We start from the raw sequence: 26,567 nt of genomic DNA, 5'->3' as shown, positions 1-26,567 counted from the left end.
GTTGAGCACCCAATTGAGTAACGGAGTCTACTTCATGGTTTCCTCCTCTAGTAGCCTTGCGAGGTCTACTATATTGTGAGTTATGGACCGCCATTTCCTCAATTTTGTTCCATGTTTGATTGTCATCAACTTCGGTGAACATTCCATTTGATCCCATATTGAGAATGTTCCATGAATCTTCATATAAACCATTCCAAAATTGTTGTACCAAGAACCATTCGCTAAGTCCATGGTGAGGACATGAGCGACAAATTCCCTTGAACCGTTCCCAAGCTTCATACAAAGATTCTTCATCCCTTTGCTTAAAACCCGTAATTTGAGCTCTTAGCAAGTTAGTCTTTTCCGGTGGGTAGAATTTTTTGTAGAAAGCTAGAGCCAACTGGGCCCTTATCAAGGCCCTTTAACCATTGCTTCGCGGTGCCAATTAGAGAAAAAGGAAATAAGACCCATCGAATTTGGTCTTGAGTTACACCGGTTTAAGAAATCGCATCACAATAGTCGCAAAAGGTTTCCATATGAGAATGAGGGTCTTCACTAGGCATCCCCCCAAATTGGCTCCTTTCGACTAATTGGATAAAGGCGGATTTGGCAATAAAATTTCCGGTTAGATGTTGTGGAGTAGGAGTACCATTGGGTAGGTTCTCCTCGGTGGGTACGGAATGTGACGAAAATTTAGGCATTGTAGGTTGATTTTGGGGTGTATTGTGTAATGGGTTCTCCTCACCTTCTATTGCGAAAGGGTTGATGAACTCAATAGTTGGTTGAACAACTTCACTAATACCTCTCAAATTCCTCCTTGCAAGTCTCCTATTGTTCGTCAAGGTTCTTTCAATTTCACGGTCAAAAGGTAACAAATCACCTTGTGATCTTCTAGACATGCAAAATATCAAACAACTTTAAAACAATTAGAACAAACCTTGAGGAGTTTTACTTCCCCAAGGCAAAGAAAAGACACAACTAATAACAATGTAAAGAAATCTAAATCAAGCTAACACCGTCCCCGGCAACGACGCCATTTTTGATCGGTCCGTTTCGTGTTCACAATTAAAGGTGTGGTCGTTGGGTCACGTCCGAATCAAAACACAATTTATAGCTTCACAAACAACTCTACAATTAGTGAAGAGGCAAGTAAAGGTCGGATCCCAAGGGACGGGAATTGAGATCAGATTTCAATTGAAACTAGTGGTATCTTAGGGGTGTCACAAATTGGGTTGATGTAGAAGGTCACTAACTAAAATAGCAATGTAAATAAACAAGCAAGATGAACTAAAATGGTTGTAAACAATTGATAAAAAGCACTAGGGTGTCATGGGGTCATAGGGGAATCATGGGAATTGATCATACAAACATGTTCTCAAATTATAAGCTAGCAATTATTGTTGTGATGGATTGAGTTGGGTTATATCTTACAATCCTAGGAAAGTTTGGGTCCCGGAGCCGAGTCGATTAGATTGTACAACACCTACAAGTCGACTTAATCTTCCCTACTCAACAACATGCATGGTCAAATGAGACTCGAGTTGGTTTATGTCTTACAAGTCTCATTGAAAAGATAGGTGATGGTGGTAAATGCAAGGATTCATAGGCTTAGCATTTCATCAAACATAACATGTGCATGAGTTGAGATCAAAACAAGCAAGCAAATAAACCATGAAAGCATATTAATTTAAGCATGAATCATTCCCCATGTTGGTTTCCCCTAATCACCCATTAACCCTAGCTAAGAGACTACTCACTCATTATCATGTTGATCATGCTAGCAAGGTTGTCAATCATACCAAAAAAATGAAACATGATGAATAAATGAAAGTAATTAACAATAATTAAAAAGGGATTAAGAGAATTATACCTACTAATGATTCCAAAAAAAAGCAAAGATAAAGAAGTACTTGATGCTTGATTGAGAGGTTGTCAATCTCCCAATAATAACCCAAATAATCTTCAATTACCCAAAATAAAAGATGAACACAAGAGAGATTAAGGAAATAAAACTTGTATTAGAACTTGATTAATTGTTGATTACAAAACTAAAGAGAGATTTGATTGATATTAACTACTCTACTTATTGATAAGAAGAACATGCTCTTCTAATTAGACTAATGGGGTATTTATAGTGGAAATTAGGGGGATGCATTAGGGTTAACTAAGGGCTAAACTAGTAATTACACTTTTTAGATTGAGCAGGGAGGAGCCGGTATTTTCCGAAGGAAGGGCTTCTTTCTTTGTAGCTTGGAGAAGACGAAAATGCGCTGTAGAGGAATCCGAGCGGATCAGGGTCGGGACGGGCGGATTCTGGTGGTGGAACCCGAGCGTCTTGGTGGAAAACCGCCCGGATTGTGCAGGTGGAGGACGGCCGGATTGTAGACAATCCGCACGGATTGTGCCTCAGCAAGACTTCTTCTTCTTTTCTTCCCTTTTCTTCATAAATTCCTTGGGGATTTCCTTGGGGACTCAAGGATCCTTTCTCAACATTGCTCATCTACTATCATATGTACCTAATCTTGTCTCTCCTTGATGCTTGGTCATTGGATTCGATCAATTTAGTCTCGTTTTGCCATGAAAATGCAAGATTCTTACTTCTTTCCTACCAAGGGATCAAAATCTCAAAGAATATGCAAAACAAAGAACTAAAGATAATAAATGACCCAAATATGCACTAAAAAGCATGGGAACAAGGCTAATTCGGGGGCTAAATATGCACTAATTATGGTCACATCACAGGAGAACCATCAAAGGAAGAAGTTTCAAAGAAAAGTGAAGATAAGGCCAAGGAGAAGGAACCCATTGTGATTAGACTTCCTTTTCCAAGTCGTCAAGCCAAGCCCAAATTTGATGACCAACATGGAAAATTTATGGAGATTGTAAAGAATTTGGAAGTCTCAATTCCTTTCACGGAATTAATCAATCACGTGCCGGCCTATGCAAAGTACATGAAGGACATCCTTACGAAAAAGAAGTCGATCCGGAAACTTGATACTATCGCCTTCACTAAGGTGAGTAGTGCAATCCTTCAAGGGAGTTCACCTCCAAAACTTAAAGATCCGGGAAGCTTCTCAATACCGTGTACCATTGGTGACACCACGATTAACAAAGCCTTATGTGATCTAGGGGCTAGTGTGAATGTTATGCCGTATTCGGTGAGTAAAAGGTTAGGGATGGGAGAGCTTAAATGTACCAATATTACACTCCAAATGGCCGATAGATCGACGAAGACACCATTAGGGGTATGGGAAGATGTTCCCGTAAGAGTTGGGAAATTTTTCATCCCGGTAGACTTTGTCATTGTTGACATGGAGGAAGACTCCAACATTCCAATCATTCTAGGTAGACCTTTTTTACACACTGCGGGTGCGGTGATAGATGTGAAGCATGGAGAGCTCACTCTAGAAGTGGGAGATGAGAGCATAACTTTCAATCTTCACAAGACCATGAGAGCTCCCCGTTTGCATGAGCCGTGTTTTATGGTTGATCATTATAGCCGGAAGGATGATAGGAAGAAGTCGGAATTCCAATGGAAGAAGAAAATTGATGATTCTCCATTCAAAGAGCAAGAGAATAGTAACAAAGAGAGCTTGAAAAGCTCATCCATGACAAATGAAGAAGATGGCCTTGTTGGCCAAAAGAAGAAAGTGGGAGAGTTGTCTCTATCAACTGAAGAGATCTTTAATGATCAAGTAGATGAAGTTTGCGGTCTTTGGGACGATGAGTTTGAAGGGATTTTTAATCCCTACATTGGTAATGCTATCGATCGAGACCAACATGAAGGACAACAAGTGCAAAGATCTATTGAGGATCTTTATCATGATAATGAACAAGCTTTTGACTACTTCTTCAAGGTGTTGAGTAACATCAACAACACCTTGAACATGCCCCCATGACATCTCTCTAAGGATGAGAGTTTGGTGGAGTCCTCTCAAAACCACCACTTGTAAATATTTCTAACTCCCTAACTTGCATTTTAATTCTTACATTGTATTTTTGTCATTTTTGGATTTTTTATTGCCTTGATCAAGATATTTATCATTTTTGAGAGAAGTTAGGGAGGGACTAATGATTTTATTGATGTGTAGTGCTTTAGCTGAGTGTGGGGATAGCAATTGCCTAGGCTATTCATGCCTCCGTAGTGCCTCTACAATGAAGAACACGGGATTTGAAGAATGAAAATGACACGGGATATGCAAGTGCACGGATGGAACTGAATCCGGGTAGACCAGGAGGAATCCGAGCGTCCCTATGGGTAATCCGCTCGTCTTATGGGAATCCGAGCGTCTATGGACAAATCCGTCCATCCAAATGAGCTGCAAAATTGAAAATTTTGGTCTGTTAGAGAATCCGAGCGTCCCAGCAGAGAAGACGCTCGTCTGAAAGAATCCGCTCGTCTTTGCAAGAAGACGCTCGTCTTATTGCCAGTGCAGAATAAGAAAAAAACCTATAAGGGAATCCGCTCTTCTTTGATTCAGAATCCGAGCGTCCTAGCTGAGAAGACGCTCGTCTTTAGGCGAGAAATCCTGAAGCAAATTGAGCAGAATCCGAGCGTCCCGACGGGAATCCGCTCGTCTTCCCCCCGCAGTTTTGAAAATTTCGGGTGTTTTAAATACCCAATCCCACATTCATTTCATTCATTCATACATTCAAACACTACCCAAAAACCCCAAAACCCTCACCCTCTCCATCACCAAAAACAAAATTTCCTCAACCAAATTCAACAAAATCAAATCCAAACTTCCTTACAACAACAATTAATCACTCCTTTTGTAACAATAATCAATCCAAGCACCAAAATCTTCAACCTTTGAGTCGATTTTTGAAATACAAAGGCAAATCCTTTCATCTTAATATCGATTTGGGTATAATTGGAAATTGAAGATTTTCAATCTTTTCTTGGTATAATCATCAATGGCAAGAACAAAAGGAGCAACAAAGGCACTCAAGGCAAAGGCACTCTCAAAAAGGCAACAAAGCCTTCAAGCAAAGAAAGCTTCAATGGCTATGGTGGTTTCTAGTGCAAACTTGGAAGTTCAACAACAACAAGATCCTCCCTTGGAAGCAACAACAACAACAACTCCGGAAATTGCTCAATTACCAAACTATCCGGAGGTAATTTTCATTTCTAACTCTCATAGGGATACTTTTGCCAAGTATGCTAAGAAAGCCATTCTACCCACCAAATTCATATGTGAAGATACCTTGAATAAATTGGGTGTCCTTGAGCAAACAAGAGCTTTCTTTGAAGCCATGGGGTTGGGAAAATTGTTTACTACAAGAGAATTGACATACCCCTCCCTTACCTTGGAATTCTTAAGTTCATTGAAAGTGACTAAGGTAGAGACTAGAACATACAACGAGTTTCGCCTTGCCAATGTGAATAGGCGCATCACCTTTGATGTTTTGAGTAAAGCGTTAGGTCTTAGTGATACTCCTTATTATCACAAGAAGCCTGAAAAGTATGACCCCGCTCCTCTTTGGGAGGCGATTTCCGGGAAGAAATTTGAGAACTTTCATGCTTGTCGCGCTCTATTAGTCCACCATCCGGGCATTAGAGTGTGGCACAAGGTCATCGGGAATACTATAATTGCAAGGAAAGACACTAACCACTTAATAAAGCTCGATTGTGTTCTACTTGAGTCGGCCTTAAATGTCGGAAGGGAATTCACCAAGCCTTACAACGCTCTAAGGCTTTTGGTGGAAAGATTGCTAAATGTTGATTGTGGCAAGGAAGGCACGGCTTTTATCGTAAATGGAGGTCTAGTGACTCTCTTGGCCAAGTACTTTGACGCAAATTTCAACAAGGATAATACTTATCTGGCGATCAAAGGGGGTCATCTCATTGACATGGATGCCATGATTAACAAATACAAGTGGGTCAAGCATAATCCTCTTGACACCAACTATGGGTGGCTCACCAATGATGCTAGATCTTTTACTTTGCCTTCCAAGATATGCCGCTTAAGTGCTCATCGAACAAACTACCTACTTCCACTCTCAAAGGACGCCGAGTACATCATCCGTCAACAAAGGGGTGAAATTGAAAAGCCCTCCTCCTCCATTGTCACACCACCCTATCCATTCAAATATCAAGAGTTCAAACCCGAAGGTGTTGAAGTGGGCAATGACTATGATGCGTGTCATTTATATGATATTTTACACCTCATTTTACACGCATTTCAGAGCTCATTTATGTAGTTTATGCTACTATTCTCCCTATTTCCGTCTACATTCGTGTTTTTGTACATTATTGCAGAAATGTGAAGAATCCAGCGGAAATTGAGCTAAATCCGTCCCCGAGTACCTTGCATTGCATTTGACATGGAGTAAAGACTCGGGAAGCGAACTTGGTGCGCGTTTCAAGGCCTAAAGATAGCAAAAGCATGGGTGCGTACGAGTTTAACAAGCGAAGAAGTGCTTCTCGACATTGCAGGCTGTTTAAAATGGCTATATCTCGAGTGCTACAGCTGGTAATCAAGTGATTCCAATTGGAGGTGAAAGCCTATCCTCTTAGCTTTCCAACGCCGCGTAGAACGCCTGATTTGACCAAGTAACGAAGAAATGGCAGCTGTTTTAAGATCGATGCGCGCTGCAGGAATCGTCAGAATGCAATTCTGTACAGCACCTTTGGTCGATCGACTGGCCTAAGTGGTCGATCGACCAACTTACGAGCTGATTCGTGAATTAAACTTATAGAACGAGAAACCCGAAGCCCAAGATGTGTTAGGTTTAGGAATAATGTTACGTTATATTTCTATATAACGTACCCTGACATTAAGCACTAGGCATCCAGTTTTTTACATTCAGTTTTCATTCGGTTTTTATCAGTTTTCATCATCAAATTCTAGGGTTCTTAGTTTATAATTATTTCCTTCCATACAAGTTAGTTTCGCATTCGGTTTTTGGGATCTTTATTCGCTGCAATTTCATACGGTATCTTCTGTTCCAAATTTCAGTTTATTGCTTTAATTTCTCTATAGTTAGATTTGCTAGTTAGGATTCCCAAAGCCGTGTTACTAATTTATGTTATTTGTTTGTTCAATTGTCTCAATCATGAATTCAGTATTTTTATGCCTTAGTCTTATTGTTATTTTCATCATAGACATGAGTAGCTAAATACCTTGCTAGGATGTAGGCGAACTTAGCGTAGATGGCATACGAATAGGTGACCCTCGGATTAGGGCTTGGTCGATCGACTGGCTTATCTGGTCGATCGACTGAGCCGGTTGGTCGATCGACTGGAGTAGCTGGTCGATCGACTGACTTCGCGTCTGATTTGCTTCGTTTAATTCGTTAAGTGCAATATCTATCAATGAGACCTAGCGGAGACTTGTTAGATGCTTAGTTTTGACCAACCCGTAGATCGAAAGATAGGGAAGGACTTAAATTAACGAATTAAGACGGCTAAATTGCTAGATCGAAAGATAATGTAATTTAGGCATTAGGATCACTAGTCAAGAACGAAAGTTAGTATTAGTGACACCTAGGGACTAATAGCATAGACCGAGAGGGGCTATTAGTTGACTTGGGCCGAGAGGACTTGTCATACCCATCACCCACGACTGTATTTCGAGACCTACCTAGACTTATGTGCCATCGAAGCTGTAGTGACCCGATCATCCTAGCTCCTTTTTATTATTTGATCATCATCATTTATTTTCATTGCTTGTTTTTATTTACTTATTTATTTCATTTGCCTCAGAATTAACTGAAAATCAAAACCCCCACAACTGTTACCCGACAGACTGAAATATAGAAATAACTATTATCTCCCTACCTCCCTGCGGATCGACCCTTACTACCGCTTGCTAGTAGTAGTTTGGAAATTATAAATATTATTTTTGGTACTCACTTCGACAGGTATCAAATTTTGGCGCCGTTGTCGGGGAGGCAGCGCTAGTTTTAGTTGTTTTTCATTTTAGTCTGTTTTTCGCCTCAAGGGAAGACTGAGTACCTTGAGGCAGTTCTTATCTTCTTCTTTAGTGTTGTTTATTTGCAGTACTTTAGGAGAGTCCACTCATGTTCCATTCTCAGGAGCAGCAGATGCCGTTTTGTGGGAGATGCGGCGGAACGGGACACACATCTGAGGGATGCGGGCACCCTAAGGAGAAGATGTTTGCTTTTCATCAACTTCAGCTCGACAATTCATATAACTACGCTCCTACTTCACCGCATCAACCATATGTGCCTCCTCATGAAGCCCCACCACCTTCCACTCCGTCACAGCAAGAGTTGAAAAACGAAGTTGCAGAGTTGACGAGTCTAGTGCAGCTGCTTATGGTGGAAGTACAGAAAAGAAATGCGGCGAATCAGGCCCTAATCACGAAGCTGATATCTCAAATTGCCACATTAGACAAGAATGCAGCTGAGATACCAAGTCAATTCCACTCTCTGAATCAGCGTATTGAGACCGTACATGCAATGACGCTGAGGAGCGGGTCTGCTCTTGATGGACCTGAGAAAGCTGCTGAAAAAGGGAAGAAGAAAAAGGTCGAGAAAAAGACGATCAGCAGTAATCACGGTCGATCGACCACATCATCCAGTCGATCGACCAGTCCGCGAAAAGAAACAGCTACTGTTCCTGTAGAAGTTAGTCGATCGACTTACATACATGGTCGATCGACTGACTGCGCTGCTGATGATTAGCCATTTCGTCCTCCAATGCCAGATAATGCCGGTATGAGAGACCTAGAGGAGAGGGCTAAGTTACTTTTGCAAGCCCCATATCCAGAGAGGCTGGTACCAACAAAAGATGAGGTATACTTTGAAAAATTTAAAAATGTCATTCATGGTCTTAATGTGCAAGTACCTTTTCTTGAGTTGGTAAATCAAGTTCCCGCTTACATGAAATTCATGAAACAACTTTTAAATAAGAAGCGGAAACTTGATAGGGTCGAGTCTGTTAATTTAACTGAAGAATCTAGTTCCTATTTGACTCACACTGTTCCACACAAGTTAGCTGACTCGGGTAGCTTTTCCGTTCCTTGCGATATTGGTACCTTCTCAATTGAGAAGGCATTATGTGACCTAGGAGCCAACATTAGCGTTATGCCTTTGAGTCTAGCTAGAAAATTGAAATTGACTAGGTTTGCAGTTACTAGTATGACGGTACAGATGGCTGATCGTTCTGCGGTCCAGCCTATAGGAGTCTTAGAAGACATTCCTGTGCAAATAGGAAAGTTTTTCTTCCCTGTTGACTTCGTTGTACTAGATATACCCGAGGATGCTCATATTCCTATCATTTTGGGTAGACCCTTTCTGCACACTGCTGGTGCAGTTATTGATGTTGGCTCAGGGACACTAACCTTTAAAGTAGGGAAGCAGTCCATTAGTTTTACCCAGACTTATAGGAAGAAAGATGCTATGTGTCCTGTGACTTGTAATGTGATTTCTACTCGTAAGTCTTATGTTGTCATTACTGACACTCCTACTCCCTTGCATGTACCTATTCCTGTTATGACACCTCCGCCCCAGATTGGGAGCAAATTGGAGGAAGATTCTTCTGTTTTGAGTATTGCAGGAAATGGTTTGGGGAAGGAGGAACCGCTAATCGCTCCAGCTGTGAAGGAGCCCATTGTTCAAAGAGGCGGTCTAGGATGTCTTAGTTATGGCACGGACGAGGAGCCAGATGAGGAGCCCAAGAAGAAGGAGCCAGTCAAAATTTCGGAGTCGGATCTCGAGTGTGAGGAGCTAGAAGATGATGGTCATGCTTGGGAAGATGCTAGAGATGATCCATTGAGTATTCCAGTCGGAGTAGAGTGGAGTCCAGCTTCTGAGATGAGCACTGCGGAAGCTACTTCATGTAGACAGAAGCCTTGGTCGGAGATTTTCCGCAGTTTCCGTTGCTTCGTTTCTTAGACCTTTTTAAGACAATTTATTGCTTTTAGACTGTTTATCGTTTTTCGTGTGCGCGAGACTTCGCTCTTTAATTTGGTTTGCTTAGGATTTTTATAAACTTTAGACTGTTACTTTGGGTTTTGCGCAATTTTGGGCGCATTGTTATGTGTATTTGCAGGTTTATAGACCTTGTTAGCTCAATTTATTGAGCTAATTCGAAGAAATCGGTTACAAAGAATGACCATTTCGATCGATCGACCGCCATCTTGGTCGATCGACCGAGCGCTCTGATTCCCAGAGCTTGTTCCCGTCATCTTGGTCGATCGACTGGGTAAGATGGTCGATCGACCGTTGTCGCTGCTGTACCAATTCACGACCTTTCCTCTGCTGTGTTTGGTCGTTTTGCGGAATTATGGGAGTCTTTCCTCCCTTTTATTTTCCGACATTTTTCTGTTTTCTTCCATTTCTTCATCTTTTGCGCATAACTACCGCTTCCACGTTGCTTTCTTGGTTTTATGCGTGGTATTGTTGTCTTTTCAGGTACCTATTGGTAGCACTCATTGCCATCAACCTCCTAGCTCACGCCGGTTTGGGAGGTTTCCTTTTTCTTTTTTAAAGTCTTGTGAGTTCCCGATTTCCACTTCATGTCTTGTTTGTTTAATTTAACGCAAATTCCCGTTTCTCTTTTTATTTCATTACATGATTTTGCACAATGGGGACATTGTGCGATTTGGTTTGGGGAAGGGTTTTGCGTCGCATCTCATTTGCTTGCATTCACGTTTACATTTCAGTTTGCATTTGTTTATTTCATTTCCCTTATATATATACAAAAATCCAAAAAAATTGAAAAAATTGAAAAAAATTTCAAAAAAAATGCACGTTTATTTTAGCATATAGGTCGAGTCGGAACGGTAGTATTTCAATGATGACATTGCATTTGCAGCTGTTTACGCCTAAGCCTTGCTAATTGACATGTTATTAGTAGAATCATATATGCATAGTCTACGAGTTTTCGTTAATTTCTTGCTGAACTTGAGACTTGACTTTGAAAATTGGCAACCTACATCATATTTCTGAGATTTAGAGCCTATAACTGGTGACATTCATGACCAGTTTATCTAGTATTGTGATTAGTACTCCTTATGAGACATGTTACATAAATGTGCATAAATATGAACTTAATCTGCTTAATACCTGTATGCATTCGGTTTGTGGTTTGTTGACACATGTGGTAGAGGTTCCCTTTTCTCATTTTGCCCATGAAACCCCTCATAGCCAAATTTAGCCTTTTGTCCCTTAACTACATCCTATATTCAAATTTGCCTTTGTCAAGCTAGTAGCCTTAGTTTTCGGGAATATGTTTATTGCGGTTTGGTTATATGCTCATTTTTGAGATGATGATGGATAAAAAGAATGAAGGAGGAAAAAGAATTGAGAAAGTTGAAAAGAAAGAAAAAAAAAGAAGAAGAAAAAAAATGATTCGAAAAAGAAAAAAAGAAAGAAAAAGTGTGCTTACTGTAGAATCCAGTCGATCGACTGCTCCTTATGGTCGATCGACTGCAGCCCGAGAAAAAGAAAGAAAAAGTCACATGTTTCAATTATTATGATTTGGTGATTTTCACTCCCATGTTATCATCTATATTCTTTGGGGAGTTGACTTTTACGGAAGTTGCGAGATTTGTGCTTGATAATTAGCACCGGGTTTTATTGTTGATTTTGAGCAAGAAGTTGGATGTTGTCATATGGTTTTGTTTAGGTACTAGCTTGATCACCTATACCTCCACATTCCCATAAATGTTTTGCATCTTCTTACCCATTACCTCACATATCCATATCTACCTCGGCATGTGTCATGGTCATTTGTTTGGTTGGAATGCGTATGTACGGTTGTAGAGATTACTTTCATATTAGATTGCAGGCATGTTTTCATAGGTCGTAGTTAGGTGAGAGTCTTCACAAAATTGCTTCTTTCTATCTTTACATATATTCACCTGTGCTTATTTGAGTGATTTGACCGACCCGTGAGAGTCCAATTTGACAAGTCTCTATAGTTGACGGTTCAGCAGTTTTTAACGACTACATAACTCGTTTGCATGATTCGCATTACTAATTGATTGTTGGTTAATGAATTAAAATGGTTTAGGCTTTGCAGTTTGTAATTCGCTCTGAGATTGAACTCGTTCCATTAGGTTTTAGGATCGAGTCTAGTTCTTGCTTAGGGACAAGCAAGGGTTTGGTTTGGGGAAGTTTGATGCGTGTCATTTATATGATATTTTACACCTCATTTTACACGCATTTCAGAGCTCATTTATGTAGTTTATGCTACTATTCTCCCTATTTCCGTCTACTTTCGTGTTTTTGTACATTATTGCAGAAATGTGAAGAATCCAGCGGAAATTGAGCTAAATCCGTCTCCGAGTACCTTGCATTGCATTTGACATGGAGTAAAGACTCGGGAAGCGAACTTGGTGCGCGTTTCAAGGCCTAAAGATAGCAAAAGCATGGGTGCGTACGAGTTTAACAAGCGAAGAAGTGCTTCTCGACATTGCAGGCTGCTTAAAATGGCTATATCTCGAGTTCTAGAGCCGATAATCAAGCGATTCCAATTGGAGGTGAAAGCTTATCCTCTTAGCTTTCCAACGCCGCGTAGAACGCCTGATTTGACCAAGTAACGAAGAAATGGCAGCTGTTTTAAGATCGATGCGCGCTGCAGGAATCGTCAGAATGCAATTCTGTACAGCACCTTTGGTCGATCGACTGGCCTAAGTGGTCGATCGACCAACTTACGAGCTGATTCGTGAATTAAACTTATAGAACGAGAAACCCGAAGCCCAAGATGTGTTAGGTTTAGGAATAATGTTACGTTATATTTCTATATAACGTACCCTGACATTAAGCACTAGGCATCCAGTTTTTACATTCGCCATTCGGTTTTTATCAGTTTTCATCATCAAATTCTAGGGTTCTTAGTTTATAATTATTTCCTTCCATACAAGTTAGTTTCGCATTCGGTTTTTGGGATCTTTATTCGCTGCAATTTCATACGGTATCTTCTGGTCCAAATTTCAGTTTATTGCTTTAATTTCTCTATAGTTAGATTTGCTAGTTAGGATTCCCAAAGCCGTGTTACTAATTTATGTTATTTGTTTGTTCAATTGTCTCAATCATGAATTCAGTATTTTTATGCCTTAGTCTTATTGTTATTTTCATCATAGACATAAGTAGCTAAATACCTTACTAGGATGTAGGCGAACTTAGCGTAGATGGCATACGAATAGGTGACCCTCGGATTAGGGCTTGGTCGATCGACTGGCTTATCTGGTCGATCGACTGAGCCGGTTGGTCGATCGAGTGGAGTAGCTGGTCGATCGACTGACTTCGCGTCTGATTTGCTTCGTTTAATTCGTTAAGTGCAATATCTATCAATGAGACCTAGCGGAGACTTGTTAGATGCCTAGTTTTGACCAACCCGTAGATCGAAAGATAGGGAAGGACTTAAATTAACGAATTAAGACGGCTAAATTGCTAGATCGAAAGATAATGTAATTTAGGCATTAGGATCACTAGTCAAGAACGAAAGTTAGTATTAGTGACACCTAGGGACTAATAGCATAGACCGAGAGGGGCTATTAGTTGACTTGGGCCGAGAGGACTTGTCATACCCATTGATCGGAGCCATTTAGTTCACAAATTAAGCAAATGTGGTCGTTGGTCAATGGTCGATACAAAACACAATTTATACTTCACAAACAACTCTACAAATTAGTAAAGAGGCAAGTAAAGGTCGGATCCCAAGGGACGGGTATTGAAAACGAAGATTTCTATTGCTACTAGTGGTGTCTAGGGGTGTCACAAGTTGGGTTGATGTAGAAGGTTACTAAACTAAAATAGCAATGAAAATAAACTAACAAGGTAAATAGAATAAGGGTGTAAACAATTGATTAAAAGCACTAGGGTGTCATGGGTTCATAGGGGATTCATGGGATATGATCATACAAACATGTTCTCAAATTATAAGCAAGCAATTATTGTTGTGATGGATTGAGTTGGGTTATATCTTACAATCCTAGGAAAGTTTGGGTCCCGGAGCCGAATCTCTTGGATTGTACAACACCTACAAGTCGACTTAATCTTCCCTACTTAACACATGCATGGTCTAACAAGACTCGAGTTGGGTTATGTCTTACAAGTCAAGTTGAAGAGATAGTAGATGATAATAAATGCAAGGATTCATAGGCTTAGCATTTCATCAAACATAACATGTGCATGCATTAAGATCAAAACAAGCAAGCAAATAAGATATGAAAGCATATTGATTTAAGCATGAATCATCCCCATGTTGGTTTCCCCTAATCACCCATTAAACCCTAGCTAAGAGACTACTCACTCATTATCATATTGATCATGCTAGAAAGGTTGTCAATCATACTAACATAATGAAACATGATGAATAAATGAAAGTAATTAGCAATAATTAAAAAGGGATTAAGAGATTATACCTACTAATGATTCCAATAATAAAGCAAGAATAATAGAAGTACTTGAATCCTAGATTGAGAGGTTGTCAATCTCCCAATAATAACCCAAATAATCTTCAATTACCCAAAATAAAGTAAGAACAAGAGAGAGATTAAGGAACTAAAACTTGGATTAAAACTTGATTAATACTTGATTACAATATTGAAGAGAGATTTGATTGATATTAACTACTCTAATTATTGATTAGAAGAACATGCTCCTCTAATTAGACTAATGGGGTATTTATAGTGAAAATTAGGGAGGATGCATTAGGGTTAACTAAGGGCTAAACTAGTAATTACACTTTTTAAGTTGAGCAAGGAGACTCCGGTATTCAATGAGAGAAGGGCGTCTCCATTTTGTAACTTGAAGGACGAAACCATGCTGTCTTTGTGATCCGAGCGGATGGAGGTCGAGACGGACGGATGGGGCATGGACGATCCGAGCGGATCAAGGCGTAAGACGCTCGGATTGGGCCTGGGGATCCGAGCGGATCTCGGTAAGGACGCCGGATTGAGTCTGGCGGACGGACGGATCGTGGATGATCCGTTCGGATTCTTCTACAGCGTCATTCCTTCTTCTTTTCTTCCCTTTTCTTCATAGAATCCTTGGGGATTTCCTTGGGGACTCAAGGATCCTTTCTCAACATTGATCTTCTACTTAGCTATGTACAAAGGCCTTCTAGTCTTGTCTCTCCTTGATGCTTGGTCATTGAATACGATCCATTTAGCCTCGTTTTGCCATGAAAATGCAAGATTCTTACTCCTTTCCTACCAAGGGATCAAAATCTCAAAGAATATGCAAAACAAAGATCTAAAGATAAGAAATGACCCAAATAAGCACTAAAAAGCATGGAAACAATGGTAATTCGGGGCTAAATATGCGCCAATTATGGTCGCATCAAATATCCCCAAACCGAACCTTTGCTCGTCCCGAGTAAAGAGGTGACAAAGACTAGGACCAATACTAACCTAACCTAATAATAATAGCCGATATGAGACAATTAGCGGGTCTCACTCCGCCCCTTCAACTCACAACAAGACAACCATGAGGTAGGATGCCTTCTTGCAAGGCAAGGTGGGTCTTGCCAAAATGGCGACACATCCAAACATTAAGCACATAAAAACACATAATGGATGCATCTACAAAAAGGAATAGCCACTCCCTCATCAAGTGGCGGAGGCACTAAAGAGGAACAAATTTAAGAGCATGTAATCCTTCACAAATACTAGTTCAACAAATTACTAAGTCTAAGAGGATGGCACTAAATCACCTCCAAATGGTGTTAAACTAGACTACTTTCGTCCTCAATTTCCAAATGCTTTCGTCAAGAGCGATCGGATGGTGGTGGAATGATGATCCCTATGATGCTAGTGGCATATGACATGACAAGTCTCGAATTCTCTACAAAAGTAAAGGTCATGGATCGTCCCAAGCTCGACCAAGTGGCTTGACAAAAAGGCTTTTTGGGAATGAAATGCTCAAATCTTTATTCACAATGGTTGGATATGACTAGTATTTCAAAATTGTCCTCATTTCACTTTCACATTTCAAAAATTTAAGATGGGGTTTGTCCCTTCCGGCTAGTGTCCTTTGCTTTCGCCAATCGCTTATTAGGCAACCGGTTAACCTCTAGACAATAGCTTTTTGGGGTGAAGTCACTCTGTCTCTGGGCGGCCGAATTCACAACCGTATGGGGGCCCAATTCAATGGATCCCACACCAAAGCACATCGAAGTGGTAAACTTCCATCAAAACAACTTAAAAATTCTCAACATTCAACAATTCATAACGCTTGAGGTTTCCTTGGCATTACATTACTTCCACATGACAAAATTTGTTTGAGATGAGCACTTCAAGCTTATTGATAGAAAATATTTTTGGGTTGCCTTACCACAAGGTCAAACAAGGTCACCTAGACAAGTTAACCAAGTCCATATCGCATCACGGGGTTGGATAGGTGACTCACATGCAAACTCTTGACTAGGCCTTGGGTCATGGGTCAAAAGACACTAGTATGACACTATCTAGGGTGTCTTACAACCATTCTAGTAGGCAAAGTCTTGAGTTGAACAAGTATTTATAATGGCTTAGTTGCTCTTGTCAAAGTTCCAAAATAGGCATCTTTTCAAAACATTTCTAACATGCAACTACATGCCATGATGCAACTAATATAAACATCCTAATGCAAGTGATTCTACCAACTAGCATGACATATAAACTAAATGCAAATCCTAAGTTCACATTGTTTTTACCGCATCAATCAAAATAAAGCCACATAGTCATTAACATAAAGAGGAAAAAGGAGATTGAAAAGATCATACCATGCGGTCTTCAATATCCTCATGTCTCGGATGTGGCGTAGTCAATCAAAGTGAACAAGGATAAACAAACACAATATATACAAGACTATATGTACAAAGGAAATGAACTTGTTTTTGGTTTTTTCAATTTTCAAATTTTTATGATTTTTGAAATTTTTCAATTTTTATGGTTTTTGAATAAAAGTTAAGTGTTAGAATTCCCATCCCCACACTAATATGGGCATTGTCCTCAATGGCCAAAATGATGGAAATTATGCAAGAGTGATGCATGATTTTCTATATTAAATGCAATTCTACACTAAACTACACTACATGATGCATGTTGTTTTGTTATGACGGAGAGGATAATTTAAATTACCTCCCGTTGCGTATGCATCAACTTCCCCAAACCAAGCAAGACACTATTGCTAATGTCAAAGCATGGGGGAGTTCGTGCACATGCTATGCTATGCATGAGACTAGATTGTCATTTTGGATTTTCAAAAATGGGAACAATAAAGAACACCTCAAAGGAACCGAGGTGTGAGTCCTTTGATGTTGCTAGGACTAAACTAACCAATGATCAAAATGAGAATAAAATACAAAGAGATATAGACAAACCGTGGGAGAGTAGGAATCTCCAAGGCTAGTCTTCCATCATACTACTATCATCACCACTTCCCTCATGAGAAGTGGTCTCATTGCCACTTTCCTTGGCACTTTCTTCATTGCTTTCCTCATCATCATCTTCACCATCTTCTCCTTCTTCATCATCTCCACTTGCTTCTTCCTCAATGTTATCATCAATCTCCTCATCATTTCCAACAACCTCATTATCTTCCACCACATCCCTTGATGCACCCGGGAACAAAGCTTCTCTATCCGCCCAACTAGGCAAAGGACAAGATGGATCAAGGAGTCCTTGCCTAGCTAAATGTAGGAGGGGAGGATATTGAGCTAGATATGCATTCTTCCGGTCTTCATAAGCTTGCTTGTGCATGGCTCTCATAAGAAGAGTTACATAGTCTTTCCCAATTTCAATTCCTTCCGGCGTAAACTCTTCATAGTCATAGGGGTAAGGTGGTATGATAATGGAAGAGGAGGGGGCCTCATGGTCACCCTTTTGTTGTTGAATGATGTACTCGGCTTCTTTGGTTAGGGGAAGTAAATAGTTGGTCCGGTGGACACTAAGACGGCAAATCTTTGCGGGCAAAGTGAATGAACGAGCCTCACTAGTAAGCCACCCATACTTGGTATCAAGGGAATTGTGAACAACCCATTTGAACTTGTTAATCAAGATGGACATATCAATGAGATGGCCACCATCCTTAGCCTTGTACTTGCTATCCTTATTGAAATTAGGATCAAAGTGCTTGGCTAGGACCGTGACAAGGCCGCCATTAACAATTACGGTTTGACCCTTCTTCCCACTATCTACATGAAGCCATCTATCAACCAATAGCCTCAAACAATTGTAAGGCTTGGTGTGAATTCTTCCAATATTCAAAGTTGATTCAAGGAGAATAAAATCGAGTCCCGTGAAATGATTGGTGTCTCTTCTAGCAATTATGGTATTTCCCACAACTTTGTGCCATATTCTTATGCCCGGATGATGGACCAAGAGAGCACGACAAGCATGAAAATCTTCATATTTCTTCCCGGAGATTGCCTCCCAAAGAGGCGCGGGATCGTACTTCCCATATTGCTTATAGAATTTATGTTCATCACTAAGACCCAAAATTGCACCCAATTCCGGAAAGGAAATGCGTCTACTAGTGTTAGCTAGACGAAACTCAATATTTTCCCTATTCTCAACTTTTGTCACTTTCAAGGAACTTAAGAATTCCAAGACAAGGGAGGGGTATGTTACTTCTTTCATTTCAAACAATTTCTTTAAACCCATGGCATTGAAAAAGACTCTTGTTTGTTCAAGGACACCTAGCTTCTCTAAGGTTTTTTCACATATGAACTTGGTGGATTGAATTTGTTTCATAGCAAACTTGACAAATGAATTTCTATGGTCATCGGAAATGAAAGTTACCTCCGGATAATGCAAGAGTTGATTAATTACCGGAGTAGAAGGTGATGCTTCCATAGAAATTTGTTGAGGTTGTTCCACTACCAAGCTTGGTGTTGACACCACCATTGCCAAAGCTTTCTTTGTTTGTAGAGCTTTTTGCCTTTGAGAGAGAGCCTTTGCCTTTGGTGCCTTTGTTGCTTTTGTTGCTCCCTTTGTTCTTGCCATTTGATGAACAAACCAAGTAGAGAATCAAAAATCTTCAATTTGTAGAATGCCCAAATTGATTTTGAAAGTGAAAGGCTTTGCCTTTATGAGAACAAAAATCAATTCAAAGGTGAAGATTTTGTGCTTGGTTTTGATTTTGTTTTGGAGATGGAGTGATTAATTTGATGTTTGAAGGATGGTTTGATTTTGTTTTGGTGATTTTGTTGAGGGTTTTTGTGTTTGAGATGGAGAGGATGAGGGTTTTGGTGTTATGGGTAGTGTTTATGAATGAATGAATGAATGAATGAAGGTGGGGGGTATTTAAAGAAACGAAAATCTCGAAGATGCAGGCACGATCCGTGCGGATTAGGCGCAATCCGCTCGGATTTTCAAGCTTCAAATTTTAAAAATCCCGCCTAAAGACGGGCGTCTCCTGGGGAAATCCGCTCGGATTTTTATTGAGGGACGGGCGTCTCTTGGGAAATCCGGACGGATTCTCATCCAGAGATTTTTCTTGTTTTTCTTCAGCTTCAAGACGGGCGGATTTTACCAGAGACGGACGGATCCTGGGAGACGGGCGTCTTTCCAGAAATCCGCTCGGATTCCTTAACAGACAGGAATTCTTCAATTTTTGCACAGCCCAAGACGGGCGTCTTCTCAGCTGGACGCTCGGATCCTCTGCAGACGGACGGATTCTCCAGAATCCGCTCGGATGCTTCCTTGATTACACGGATCCTTGCGCAAACCCTTTCCTTAACATTCTTTCTTTCTTTCAAATCTTGTGCTCTTCATTGTGGGGGCACTACTAAGGCGTGAATAGCCTAGGCAATTGCCATCCCCACACTAAGGTAAATCACTACACATCAATTAAAATCATTAGTCCCTCCCTCACTTCTCTCTTTTCATGACAATTATTTTGATCAAGGTAAATAAAATCCAAAAATGACAAAAATGCAATGCAAAAATTAAATGTAAGTTAGGGAGTTAGAAATATTTACAAGTGGTGGTTTAAGGAGGACTCCACCAAACTCTCATTCTTGATGAGATGTCAAGGAGGCATGTTCAAGGTGTTGTTGATGTTGCTCAACACCTCGAAGAAGTAATTAAAAGCTTGTTCATTGTTGTGGTAGAGGTCCTCAATAGACCGTGGCCCTTGTTGTTGATCATGATCGATGGCATGCCCAATGTAGGGATTAAAGATCCCTTCAAATTCGTCGTCCCAAAGACCACAAACTTCATTGAGTTGATCATTGAAAATCTCTTGCTTGGATGGAGACAACTCTCCCAAATTCTTCTTTTGGCTAATGAGGCCATCTTCTTCTTCCTTGGTTGATTTTGATGAGCTATGCAAGCTCTTCTTGTCACAATTCACTTGCTCTTTGAATGGAGCATCTTCAACTTTCTTCCTCCATTGGAGTTCCGATTTCTTCCTTTCATCCTTCCGGCTATAGTGATCGATCATGAAGCATGGCTCATGCAAACGAGGAGCTCTCATGGTCTTGTCAAGATTAAAAGTTATGCTTTCATCTCCCACTTCTAGAGTGAGCTCTCCATGTTTCACATCAATCACCGCACCCGCGGTGTGTAGGAAAGGTCTTCCTAAGATGATTGGAATGTTGGAATCTTCCTCCATATCAACAATGACAAAGTCCACCGGGATGAAAAACTTCCCTATTCGCACGGGGACATCTTCCCATATCCCTAGCGGTGTCTTCGTCGATCTATCGGCCATTTGAAGTGTGATATTGGTACATTTAAGCTCTCCCATTCCCAACCTTTTACTTACCGAGTACGGCATGACACTCACACTAGCCCCTAGATCACATAAGGCTTTGTTGATCGTTGTGTCGCCAATGGTACACGGTATTGAGAAGCTTCCCGGATCCTTTAGCTTTGGAGGTGAACTCCCTTGAAGTATGGCACTACTCACCTTAGTGAAGGCGATAGTCTCAAGTTTCCGGATCGACTTCTTCTTTGTGAGAATATCCTTCATGTATTTCGCATAGGCCGGAACGTGATTGATTAATTCCGTAAAAGGAATTGAGACTTCTAAGTTCTTCACAATTTCCATGAACTTTCCAAGTTGATCATCAAATTTGGGCTTGGCTTGACGACTTGGAAAAGGAAGTCTAATCACAATGGGCTCCTTTTCTTTGGCTTTGTCTTCATTTTTCTTTGAATTTTCTTCTTTTGATGATTCCCCTTCTTTGGGACTTTGCACCACAACTTCATTCTCACTAGCTCTCACAACTTCATCCTCAACTTGCTCCTTCGGTGCTTCATATCTTGTACCACTTCTCAAGTGAATGGCACTAACCGTTTCATGTCTAGGAGGATTACCTTGAGGTGGTAATTGCCCTTTTTGTCTTTGTGAGCTTGAAGATGCTAGTTGGGTCAATTGTGTTTCCAACATCTTGGTGTGAGCTAGAATGTTGTTGATGGTGGTATCCTTTGCTTGGCTATCTTTTTGCATTTGAGTGAAAAATTCTTGTTGATTTTTTTGCATTTGAAGGACCGCTTTTTGGACATCAAAACTTTGGTCATTTTGGTGGTTGTATGGATTTTGATTTTGATAACCTTGGTTTTGATTGAAAAAGGGTCTTTGATTTTGATTTCTCATGGGTGGTGGAGTGTATGTTGGTTGAGGGTTTTGGACATTTTGGCTCTTGTATGAGAGATTTGGATGGAACTTGGTGTTTTCATTGTAAAAATTTGAATAAGGGGTACCGCTTTTGTAAGCTTGGAAAGCATTGACTTGCTCGGTTGTTCCCCTACATTCACTTTGATCATGACCTAAGGTTCCACAATTCTCACATATCCCGCTTGGGATTGATGAGGATGCCGTCAAGGCATTGACATGATGCTTTGATGATTTTGAGCTTTCCTCAAGTCTAGCCATAGCTTGTTCAAACTTCAAGTTGATAGTGTCAATGTGAGCACTAAGTTGAGCACCCAATTGAGTAACGGTGTCCACTTCATACTTTCCTCTAGTAGCCTTGCGAGGCCTACTATATTGCGAATTATGGACCGCCATTTCCTCAATCTTGTTCCATGTTTGATTGTCATCAACTTCGGTGAACATTCCATTTGATCCCATATTGAGAATGTTCCTTGAATCTTCATATAAACCATTCCAAAATTGTTGCACTAAAAACCATTCGCTAAGTCCATGGTGAGGACATGAGCGACAAATACCTTTGAACCGCTCCCAAGCTTCATACAAAGATTCTTCATCCCTTTGCTTAAAACCCGTAATTTGAGCTCTTAGCATATTAGTCTTTTCCGGTGGGTAGAATTTTTTGTAGAAAGCGAGAGCTAACTTCTTCCAAGAATCTATTCCAAGAGTGGCCTTATCAAGGCCCTTCAACCATTGCTTTGCGGTGCCGATTAACGAAAAAGGAAATAAGACCCATCTAATTTGGTCTTGAGTCACGCCCGTTTGAGAGATAGCTTCACAATAATCACAAAATGTTTCCATATGAGAATGAGGGTCCTCACTTGGCATGCCCCCGAATTGGCTCCTCTCAACTAGTTGGATGAAGGCGGACTTGGCAATAAAGTTTCCGGTAAGATGTTGTGGGGTAGGAGTACCGTTTGGTAGATCCTCCTCGGTGGGTATAGAGTGTGACGAGAATTTAGGCATTGTAGGTGGATTTTGTGTGGTATTGTTTAATGGGTTATCTTCTCCTTCTATTGCGAAAGGATTGACAAACTCACTTGTGGGTTGGACAACTTCACCAACACCTCCCAAATTCCTCCTAACAAGTCTCCTATTATTCGTCAAGGTTCTTTCGATTTCACGGTCAAAAGGTAACAAATCTCTTTGTAACCTTCTAGACATGCAAAATATCAAACAACTAGAAAACAATTAGAACAAACCTTGAGGAGTTTTACTTCCCCAAGGTGAAAAAGACACAACTAAAAATAACAAAAGAAATCTTAAATCAATTAAACACCGTCCCTTAACGGCGCCATTTTTGATCGGAGCCATTTAGTTCACAAATTAAGCAAATGTGGTCGTTGGTCAATGGTCGATACAAAACACAATTTATACTTCACAAACAACTCTACAAATTAGTAAAGAGGCAAGTAAAGGTCGGATCCCAAGGGACGGGTATTGAAAACGAAGATTTCTATTGCTACTAGTGGTGTCTAGGGGTGTCACAAGTTGGGTTGATGTAGAAGGTTACTAAACTAAAATAGCAATGAAAATAAACTAACAAGGTAAATAGAATAAGGGTGTAAACAATTGATTAAAAGCACTAGGGTGTCATGGGTTCATAGGGGATTCATGGGATATGATCATACAAACATGTTCTCAAATTATAAGCAAGCAATTATTGTTGTGATGGATTGAGTTGGGTTATATCTTACAATCCTAGGAAAGTTTGGGTCCCTGAGCCGAATCTCTTGGATTGTACAACACCTACAAGTCGACTTAATCTTCCCTACTTAACACATGCATGGTCTAACAAGACTCGAGTTGGGTTATGTCTTACAAGTCAAGTTGAAGAGATAGTAGATGATAATAAATGCAAGGATTCATAGGCTTAGCATTTCATCAAACATAACATGTGCATGCATTAAGATCAAAACAAGCAAGCAAATAAGATATGAAAGCATATTGATTTAAGCATGAATCATCCCCATGTTGGTTTCCCCTAATCACCCATTAAACCCTAGCTAAGAGACTACTCACTCATTATCATATTGATCATGCTAGAAAGGTTGTCAATCATACTAACATAATGAAACATGATGAATAAATGAAAGTAATTAGCAATAATTAAAAAGGGATTAAGAGATTATACCTACTAATGATTCCAATAATAAAGCAAGAATAATAGAAGTACTTGAATCCTAGATTGAGAGGTTGTCAATCTCCCAATAATAACCCAAATAATCTTCAATTACCCAAAATAAAGTAAGAACAAGAGAGAGATTAAGGAACTAAAACTTGGATTAAAACTTGATTAATACTTGATTACAATATTGAAGAGAGATTTGATTGATATTAACTACTCTAATTATTGATTAGAAGAACATGCTCCTCTAATTAGACTAATGGGGTATTTATAGTGAAAATTAGGGAGGATGCATTAGGGTTAACTAAGGGCTAAACTAGTAATTACACTTTTTAAGTTGAGCAAGGAGACTCCGGTATTCAATGAGAGAAGGGCGTCTCCATTTTGTAACTTGAAGGACGAAACCATGTTTGTCTTTGTGATCCGAGCGGATGGAGGTCGAGACGGACGGATGGGGCATGGACGATCCGAGCGGATCAAGGCGAAGACGCTCGGATTGGGCCTGGGGGATCCGAGCGGATCCTGGGTAAGGACGCTCGGATTGAGCTGGGCGGACGGACGGATCGTGGATGATCCGTTCGGATTCTTCTACAGCGTCATTCCTTCTTCTTTTCTTCCCTTTTCTTCATAGAATCCTTGGGGATTTCCTTGGGGACTCAAGGATCCTTTCTCAACATTGATCTTCTACTTAGCTATGTACAAAGGCCTTCTAGTCTTGTCTCTCCTTGATGCTTGGTCATTGAATACGATCCATTTAGCCTCGTTTTGCCATGAAAATGCAAGATTCTTACTCCTTTCCTACCAAGGGATCAAAATCTCAAAGAATATGCAAAACAAAGATCTAAAGATAAGAAATGACCCAAATAAGCACTAAAAAGCATAGAAACAATGGTAATTCGGGGGCTAAATATGCGCCAATTATGGTCGCATCACCCATCACCCACGACTGTATTTCGAGACCTACCTAGACTTTTGTGCCATCGAAGCTGTAGTGACCCGATCATCCTAGCTCCTTTTTATTATTTGATCATCATCATTTATTTTCATTGCTTGTTTTTATTTACTTATTTATTTCATTTGCCTCAGAATTAACTGAAAATCAAAACCCCCACAACTGTTACCCGACAGACTGAAATATAGAAACAACTATTATCTCCCTACCTCCCTGCGGATCGACCCTTACTACCGCTTGCTAGTAGTAGTTTGGAAATTATAAATATTATTTTTGGTACTCACTTCGACAGGTATCAGACTACATGACTCTACTCATGCAAGAGATGCATAAACAAGCTTACAATGATCGAGTAGATGCATACTTGGCCCAATATCCACCCCTCTTTCATTTAGCTAGGCAAGGATTACTTGATCCTTCATGTCCTTTGCCTAGTTGGGCGGATAGGGAAGTCTTCTTTCCAAGTACATCTAGGGGTGAAAGACCGGGTGAAGATGAGGTTGTTGATGATGAGGGCGTTGACGAAGAGGTAGATGATGAAGAAGAAGAGGCCAATGAAGATGATGAAGGAAGTGAGCAAGGATGTGAAGAGGGGAGTGGAGATGAGTCCGCTTCTATGGAGGAAAATGATGACAATGATGATATGGTGGAAGACTAGAAAGCTTTGGAGGCTCCTACCCTCTTGAGGTTTGTCTACTTCTTTCTTTGTTTTATTTATTTTATCTTGATCATAGTTTGGAGAGTCCTAGCAACATGAGGACTAACACCTCGGCTCCATTGAGGTGTTCTTTTTATTGTTCCCGTTTTGAAAATACAAAATGACAGTATATAGTTTCATGCAATGCATCTTGTGTGCATGAACTATCCCAAATTTAAGACATTAGAAATAATGTCTATTTTTGTTTGGGGAAGTACATGCATACGCAACGGGAGGTAATCTAAATTACGCTCTCCGTCATAAACAAAAACACATGCATCATGTAGTGTAGATTAGTATAGCTTGCATTTAGTATAGAATTCATGCATCATACTTGCATAATTTCCTATCATTTTGGCCATTGAGGACAATGCCCATATTAGTGTGGGGATGGGAAATTCTAACTTAACCTTTATTCAAAAAATCCAAAAAATTAAAAATTTCGAAAATCGATAAAAATTGAAAATTTGAAAAATTTGAAAATCCAAAAACAAGTTCATTTCCTTTGTAGTGTAGTCATGTATATATTATTGTATATAGTGTATTTGTTCTATCCTTGTTCACATTGATCGACTACGCCACATCCGAGACTTGAGGATATTGAAGACCGCATGGTATGATCTTTCCAATCTCCTTTTTCCTCTTTATGTTAATGACTATGTGGCTTTATTTTGATTGATGCGGTATAAACAATGTGAATTTAGGACTTGCATTTAGATTATATGTCATATTAGTTGGTAGAATCATATGCATTAGATTGTATATATGTTAGTTGCATCATGGCATGTAGTTTACATATTAGAAAATTTTGTGAAACCGTCTACTTGGGAAACTTGACAAGTGTATATAGGCCCTAGTAGATGTTTTTTCTTCTTAAGACTTTGTTTGTTTGAATACTTGTAAAACACCCTAGGATGTGTCATGCTAGTATCCTTTGACCCATGGATTAAGGCCTAGTTAAGAGTACCTTGTGGCGTGATAACTCCTTGGCTACCGTTTATTCCAAGGTGACCCTTGAAACCATGCAACCATCATTCATCCATGTTCTACCACATTTTGTCATCAAAAAGGGAATGGGCACAAAAAGAAATTGTTCAAATTTGAGTTCAAGAAATGAAAAGAAAAGAAAAGAAAAAGTTTGCAAAATTGCATCAAATGAAAAGAGGAGCAAAAATAGACTCCTATGCTTCAAATATAAGGCACCCTCACTACATATGGGGTGACTTTGAAAATGTTCAAAAGAAATG

At 40.0% G+C, this 26,567-nt stretch overlaps 2 non-coding genes across 2 annotated transcripts; both read left to right on the top strand.

The window, feature by feature from the left end:
• Positions 1 to 224: 224 nt before the first annotated feature.
• LOC141593783 (small nucleolar RNA R71) lies at positions 225 to 331 on the top strand. The gene has a single exon (XR_012521847.1). It is a non-coding gene; the product is annotated as a small nucleolar RNA R71 (small nucleolar RNA).
• A 21,699-nt stretch (positions 332 to 22,030) lies between these two features.
• LOC141593503 (small nucleolar RNA R71) lies at positions 22,031 to 22,137 on the top strand. Its single transcript, XR_012521582.1, has one exon. It is a non-coding gene; the product is annotated as a small nucleolar RNA R71 (small nucleolar RNA).
• The last annotated feature ends 4,430 nt before the right edge of the window (positions 22,138 to 26,567 follow it).

The sequence above is a fragment of the Silene latifolia genome, chromosome 7, assembly GCF_048544455.1.
Source record: "Silene latifolia isolate original U9 population chromosome 7, ASM4854445v1, whole genome shotgun sequence".
NCBI lineage: Eukaryota > Viridiplantae > Streptophyta > Magnoliopsida > Caryophyllales > Caryophyllaceae > Silene > Silene latifolia.
The sequence above is the reverse complement of the archived record's forward strand: the minus strand, read 5'-3'. Positions and strand labels throughout refer to the sequence as shown.